A 7,788-nucleotide genomic window follows, 5' to 3' on the forward strand; every position below is an offset into this window, starting at 1 on the left:
TCTGCTGACGTTTCAATTTTATTCTTTTCTCAAATATTCTTCTTGCTCCACTATAAATAGAAGTTTAGCCAGGCATATTTTATTACAGCGACATGTCTTCCTCTATGAGTTCAGGAAAAAAAATCATGGCTGATAATACACTTGCCACAATTCCCTTAACAAAGATTCGTTCTTGTCCTGCACATGATGCTGACAAGAAGAATCTGGAGGAGCTTCGCGTTGAGATTACAAAAATATCTGAAGAACTGTTGGGAGCCAAAGGAACTATAGAGTACTTATGCTCCCTAGTGAATCTCTTTCAAGTTGATGTCTCAACATGGCGTAGCAGACTTGTCCTCTTTAAGAAATGGAAAGATGATCGTGTTGCTGATGAGTTGAAGAATATTCTCGCTCATATTCAGGGAGAGCATCGGGAGGCTTAGTTGTCTCCCTTTTTTTTTTTTGTTACTGCATTAGTTAGTTTTTTTTTAGATCCAATTTTATATTGGATAGTTTGTATGAAGATTTGCACACTATGACCTTCGATAATTACCCCGTAGCATCCTAGAATGATGCCAACAACTTTTTTTTTTTTTTGAGTAGGTAATTATCATGTAATATCGATTTTCATCGTAATGTTTATGGCCTTTTTTTTTTATATATATATATACATAATTAATATTTAACAGTTTAACAGTTTTGTACTAAGGTCAGATATTAATTTAATTGTTGTTTATATATATATATATAAAAATATACTTTAGAATAACTTACTATACATATATGTACACACATATTATTATTTTTTTTTCAATTATTAAAATAATAATAATAATATAATCTCACTTAAAAAAAATATAAAATGACATAAAGTTGTAAGAGTAGCTTGTTAATATGCATAGTGCTTATAAACAAGCTCTTTATATAATGTATTAGATATATATTTTTGCTTTTTTGTTTTCACTCGTCTATGTTTGATAATAATAATAATGAAAGGTGTATGGCATGCATTTGACCACTTTTCTTTAGATATTTAACTGCCACGTTTTTTTTATCTTGCCAGGTATTTTGCTACATATCACACACCGCCTCATCTCATATAAGAAACTCGACTAAGGGCTATTAATGCACACATAAATATTTATAGTATCTCTCTCTTTTTTTTTTTTTGTTTTGAAAGGGTATGTAAGCTTGTTTTTTGAAAGCTTATACAATAATATATATAGTGTTCCTTTATTGTTGCAAACATCTTCTTTTTTTTTCCTCAAAAGTTTATTAAAGTGTTGTAATCTCTAATTGGCATCTGCATATAATTAACAGGTATTTTTAACAAAACTCTATATCTTTCTAATACAATATGTATCTGTAGTTTTTTTTTATTCGCATTTTGTATAAGTTTTGGAAGTATTATTATATTTGTAGGTTTATTTATTTATTCGTAGTTTATTATTATTTTAGTTAGTTAAATTTGATTAGTTGTTCCGCAATTTTAACGTTTGTTTTATCCATACAACATATATATACATATATTTAATTTGTAATTATTTTGTCTTGTAAAATAAATACATTGTCATTTGTGAAAATTTTCTTATAATGTGTTGGTATGACCCTATATATCACTATTAATTCATAATTATTTTTTCTGTAAAATAAATACCCATTGTGATTTTTTTTTTAGAGAGTTTTTTTTTTATCTTTAAACATTATATATTGTCATGGTAATTTTTTTTTAATTTTATCTTTTAAACAAGTTTAACTGAAATAAAATTCTCTGATTAAACTATTTTAATTGGTCATATTTTCTATTGTTAAGGGATCATATGTTTATTTATTAAATTGAATTTTATTTTGATGGACCATAAGTTTTTAATATTGATTTGTTATGATCTCTGTTTTTTTTTTAACATCCTAAACAGTTTTGACACATATATATATATACATACTATATATACACATTGATTTTTTTCACACATATATACATATATATATATGTACTATGTTGTAGTTTGGAAACTTATTGTATTTGTTTAATTCATAATTAGACTCTGTTTAATTATATGCATATATATATAAATAAATAAAGCATATTAGTCATGTTATGAAATATTAATCACATTTACATATGGTGTGTACCTTTATTTGTTTCATAGCTCCGTCATATGATTTTTCTTTTTTTTTTGTTGATGATTTGTTCTTTTGTTTAAAGAGTTGTCCCAAACGATATATTGCATATGTATATATTATTATCTCCTACTTTGTCATTCTTCTCATGGGTTTTTTTTTTTAAGACCCATGGGTAGAATCCCTTCCTCAATCAAAGAACAATATATTTCCATGCGAGCATAGTATGGATCCACCTCTCTGCCGTGATTTGTTCCCTCGCATCTTGGAAACAGATGGGATCTATCTTTATCAACATTCAATGAACGATTATATAGTTCTTGATGGAGATCTCCCGTTGTGCTATCGTTATTCAAAAAATGATTTGGCTGTTGAATATCGTTCTCGTTCGGGTGTAACACAAGGTTGGAAAAGGTGGATTTCTTGTGTCGCTACACGTTTCTCAACTCCTTTATCTTCAGCTAAGATCTTATCTCCTATGCTTGCTTCTTCTGACCTTGAGATATATCGTGTAAAATCAAGTTTAGATCAATTAGTGTCATATTGGAGTAAGGCAACCCACACCTTTATTGTAAATTGGGGAGAGTTTACTATAACCTTGGAGGATGTTTATGCATTACTTCTTTTGCCGATTTTTGGTACAACTTCATTGGTATCTCCTTTATCAAATGATGAACAATCTCTGTTATCATCCTTAACCCTAGCCGTAGAGGATTTAAAGTAAAGGTATATGAAAAAGAAACAGTATGACTTGCTTGATTGGGTGAGATATTTTCACCAAGAAGATAGTCAAGATTTGGTAGAATTAGCATCTTGTATTTCTTTATGGTTGAGTAGATATATTTTCCCCTCAAAAACTTCTAGAAGAACAGTCCAAAGCGCCATGTTTCCGTTGGCCTACAGACTCGCTTACGGGAAGCACTTTCCTCTAGGAGCTGCGTATCTTGGAACTTTGTATCATAACCTTGATTCCATCAATACTGATGCCAATTCTTATAGTGAAAATAAGGAGGCGATAAGTTCAATAGATGCATGTTTCCTCCAGATGTTCATTTGGGAGCATTTTCCAAAACTTGCACCTATCCGCAAGTCACTGTAACCTCGAGAACCTCGTCCTTGGGCATGGGTAAGTTCGAAGTGTTGGGAAACCTTGTGTAATGTTACAAAGGATGTTTCGAATTTTACATTTTGCCCTTACCTTACCAATAATTGCACCTATTTTACCCTCGATATGTACCCAGGAAGTGTAGTACCATTGACAGATGAGGTTCGTTCTTCTTTCACTACTTCAACTGGTGAAGCAGGATTTTGGTTTGTTTTTTTGCCTTCCCCGATCACTGTTATGTCTTCGAGATGATCCGAAATCTTTATCTTGGTCATTTGTTTCATATCGCCCTGATCGTGTGGCTAGAAAATTTGGGTTTGATCAACATGTTCCTCATGATCGGAAGATAGGGAATTTAGCAAAAGCAAAACAGTCATGTTTGTTGGGTTCCTTCCAACTCTCAAAGCAATCTCACGACACATTTTGACTACCCGATAAAGAAAGAGAAGGTGGGGTTTCTGTTAAATTTGCTAACATATGGATGTGACATCGTTGTACTGGATTAATCAGTCAAGGTGAGGCTTGTGACCGAGAGAAAGACGTGGATTTATCGTCAGGTATCTCCTCGCTCGCTCATCTTTTCTTAATAATGCTAAATCTTTGATAGTTTATACAAGATAATATGACTTTTGTTGTTGGAAATAGGGGTGTATGTTCCTTCGCAAAAGTCGCCTCCTTTAGCACCCTCCGAAGTCTGTTTAGTTGATGAGCGTCATACTCCTGCCAATCTTAATATCGTGTCCATAGGAGATGACGTAATGGTAGCTTTAGTAGGTAAACCTTCTGACGCTTTGGGTGGTAACTCTCACGGGAATGATGTAGCAGTTTGACCAAACTCAGAACCACGACCCTTCCATTGTTCAGGAACTAATGGTGACAGCGATGCTACCACGAACTTGGTTAGTATGTATATATATATTTTTGCTTATGGTAATATGTTCGTAGTTTTCACCATATATATATATCTTTACATTTATATTATTTTTCATTACATTTCCCCTTTTTTTTTCTAATTTCAAGATCATTACAAGATACCCACTTGTCCCTTCTTCTAGTAGCAGCACATTTCAAAGTACTATCACACATGAATTAGCTCCCACAACTACACCTTTAAAGGTATGGAAGTCTTTCCGGTATATATATTTCATGTATATGTGTAGTATAATATAAATACTTACATATGTATATATCTTGCGCAGGCAACCGGGTTTGCAGGTTTCTCTAGAACTCTTAATCCGTTTTCTTTATCTCAGACGCATGCCACATACACTGATCGAAGCACTCCTGAACTGTCCTTGCCAACTCCCCAAGCGGTCTTTTAGCTGCCGGCTCTATGCATGTAAGTTTGGAGCGTAGTGAAGACTTAACAACATTAGTAGGAAGAGATTCAATTCATTTGTCATCACATGAGTCTCATGCATCACAAACGCATGCCACAGACACTGATCGAAGTACTCTTGAACTGTGCTTGCCAACTCCTCCAAACGATCTTTTAGATGCTAGCTCTATGCATGTAAGATTGGAGCGTAGTGAAGACTTAACTGTTGGTATTATATTTTACCAGGATCTTAGATCTACTTACAAGTATGTTGATTTAACAACCTAATATTGAACTTCTAAAACGATGAACTAAACACATAAAAGTTAGAATAACTTACAGTGATTGCAGCGGAATTAATGTCTCCTTCCACTCAGATCTCTAACCCTTGATTCCTGTCTGTAGCAGAGTATAATCAAGATCTGAGCCCGAAAGTTCTTCAGTTGGATGTGATCCTTCACAGTCTTCCAAACTATAATGAGGTACTGAATGATGTGTGTGGGCTTTTCTCTCTCACTAGGAATTTCGAAATTTCTCTCTTATTTTCTCTCTTGATTTCGTGTGACACACAATGCAAAGCAAAGTTTTCTCATTCTTTCAAGAAGAGTAGAGAGGGGGCGGCTATAAATAGGAAAAGGGAAGACCACAACTTTCCAAATAAACAGTTTCCTCTTTTACTGTGTAATTGAATAACTGCCTTATTTAGTGTGATTCACCACTTTCCTATTTAGGCTAGGCTTTGATTAGCAATTATATGGCAAATTAAATTGAAAATAATAATTGGGAAATATGCAATCATGTGGCCGGCCATGGTGTGTATGGGCCTCACATGGATTTTGCAGTTTCCTCAATTTTATTTCTATTTCTCCAAAAATGCCATTTTTCCAATTCTAATCATTTAAATGCCAAAACTAATTATTTAATAACTAAAATAGATTATTAAATAATATTGCCATTTAAAATAATTATTAATTTAGACATACAAAGTCTCATAATTAATAATTAAACCTAGAAACCCTTTTATTTACAATTTCATCCCTAAACTGTGAGAATTCACAAATTAGACATAGTCTAACTTTTAGAATTATAATTGATTAATCATAAATCAATTATAGAGTCTTACAAACAGTATAGTCTCAACTAGAATGGGGACCATGGATCTATATTCTGAACTTCCAATAAGTTGAACCGATTTACCAAGTAAATCCCTAACTTATTAATTCCTCGTTGAATCCACTCTTAGAACTCAGAACTGCACTCTCAGACTTATATAGAGCATATCATATGTTTCACGAGATCAATATGCTATCTCATTTAACCATTGTTATAATCTTAATGTGATTTAGAGATCCTCTATATAGATGATTTACATCGAGACGGGACCAATTTACCGTTTACACCCCTCAATGTATTTTTCCCATTTGAACACTTAGTTACCTGTAAATGATGTTTTAGTGATCTAATATATAGTCACTGAAACAAGAGCTCATCCATTTACTTCTATTTAACTAAGCTCAAAAGGAATCATCACTTTACTTCTATACACCAGTAGAAGCTATAGATTTCCATATTTATGTTTAGCACTCTCATTCAGTTATGCTATCATGATCCCAAAATATATGTATTATCCTGAACCAAAGGTAGGCTTTAACTAATAAATCAAAGAACAAGAATAGCACTCCTGAGATTGAGCCTAAGCATATCAGGATTTAGATTCTCTTAATCTAAGATCAACTTCTGACATTGACTTGGAAAGATACAACGGTAAGTTTACAATATCTTTAACCAAGTTCAATATCGGTCCAGTCCAATGCATACTCCATGCATTCGAAACCGATATACTTTGCCAATGTTCGGAAAGAACATAACACTTACTCCAAGTGTAAGTATACTTCATCGTCGATTATCACATCGTTGTAAATCCAAAACACCGATGAACAGGACCAAATCTTTTGAATCATATAATCACAATCACATTCCACCGTATTGACGATACCGTAATTGTGAATAACTATATGTTCGATTTAATCGATTTTGTGCATATATCAAGTATATGTATTAAACCATAAACATGTAACATACATGTAATCATACTTCACTTCTAAATTGATAACTAATCAGATTGTAATGAGTTTTATTTAGGGCATAAAACCCAACAAACTCCCACTTGCACTAACATAAAACAAGTTGTGCATTACAATCAATCTTTTGTCTTGATCCTCTAATCAAGTGTAGTATATTTGAATCCACCCATATATCTGGAACCAGGTTCATAAGACTCATGAAACCTCCCTAACTTATGCTTTACTCATCAAGGGATACTGAAATCCTTACTGCCCATTAAGTACATCTGAACGACCAGAAGACATATCTCTCAAACTTTAAAATTTGGAATTGAGATAAAGCGATTGTAGAATTTTCTTCGCAAAATAACTTTCTGGTAATTTTGAATTTACAAAGTTATATCTTCTCTGATGAAGCTTGAATTATTATAGATGGGTTTTAACACTCTTCTATAATGATTCCTCCACCCCCAGAGTAACCACCATCTCACAATTTTTTAATGAGTCGGTGTGCATATCAGGATCACTAATGCATGGTTCCTTAATAACATATACGTCACTTTTGTAAATCTTTCTTGATTGTCCCCTAATGTTCCCCATTTGATTACATCTCAGATGGTTCCCACTCAATAGCAAATATCTGGTTAGAAACTTTTAACCTTTTACTATTGTTTCTGGGAACATCTCATTGTGACTTATTATCCTAAAATTTGAAAGCTCGTAAGTTTCTTTAAGATTAGGTCAACAACATAGCGGTCTAGTATTTGAAGTGTAAAATACTTGCTAGAGATCTAAGCAATCAAATCAAGATACCATAAAATGTTATGAGAAATAGACATCTTGAATCAAGTCTTTCGAATAGACTGTGCAAGAATTCTTCTATCTTACTCTCATAATTCTGATAAGTTGTTTCTATCCATGTGAATGGTTAGACTTGTTTTTATCAGAGGTGTTCTTAAGTTCCTATCACAATTATCAACCAAACGAAGATGGGTAAAGAATTTTAATATTCTCCCACTCAACCAAGGTAATGTGAAACATTATCAAAGAACTTTAATGGTATCAATAACTATTACAACAGTAAATCTAAACTGGAACATATAATCAAGATCAAGGATTTATTCTGATAATAGCTAATTTATTATATTATTTCCATGTTTAAAATTATGTGTCACAAAGGGTACTGTAGAATAAAGTCCACC

The 7,788-nt window shown here is 32.7% G+C and overlaps 1 long non-coding RNA gene across 1 annotated transcript; it reads left to right on the plus strand.

The window, feature by feature from the left end:
* The first annotated feature begins 2,033 nt into the window (after nucleotides 1-2,033).
* On the plus strand, nucleotides 2,034-6,147 carry LOC133037837 (uncharacterized). Its single transcript, XR_009687813.1, has 3 exons — nucleotides 2,034-4,104; nucleotides 4,226-4,321; nucleotides 4,405-6,147. It is a non-coding gene; the product is annotated as an uncharacterized LOC133037837 (long non-coding RNA).
* Nucleotides 6,148-7,788: the final 1,641 nt, after the last annotated feature.

This window comes from Cannabis sativa, chromosome 5, assembly GCF_029168945.1.
Source record: "Cannabis sativa cultivar Pink pepper isolate KNU-18-1 chromosome 5, ASM2916894v1, whole genome shotgun sequence".
In the NCBI taxonomy this organism is placed as follows: Eukaryota; Viridiplantae; Streptophyta; class Magnoliopsida; order Rosales; family Cannabaceae; genus Cannabis; species Cannabis sativa.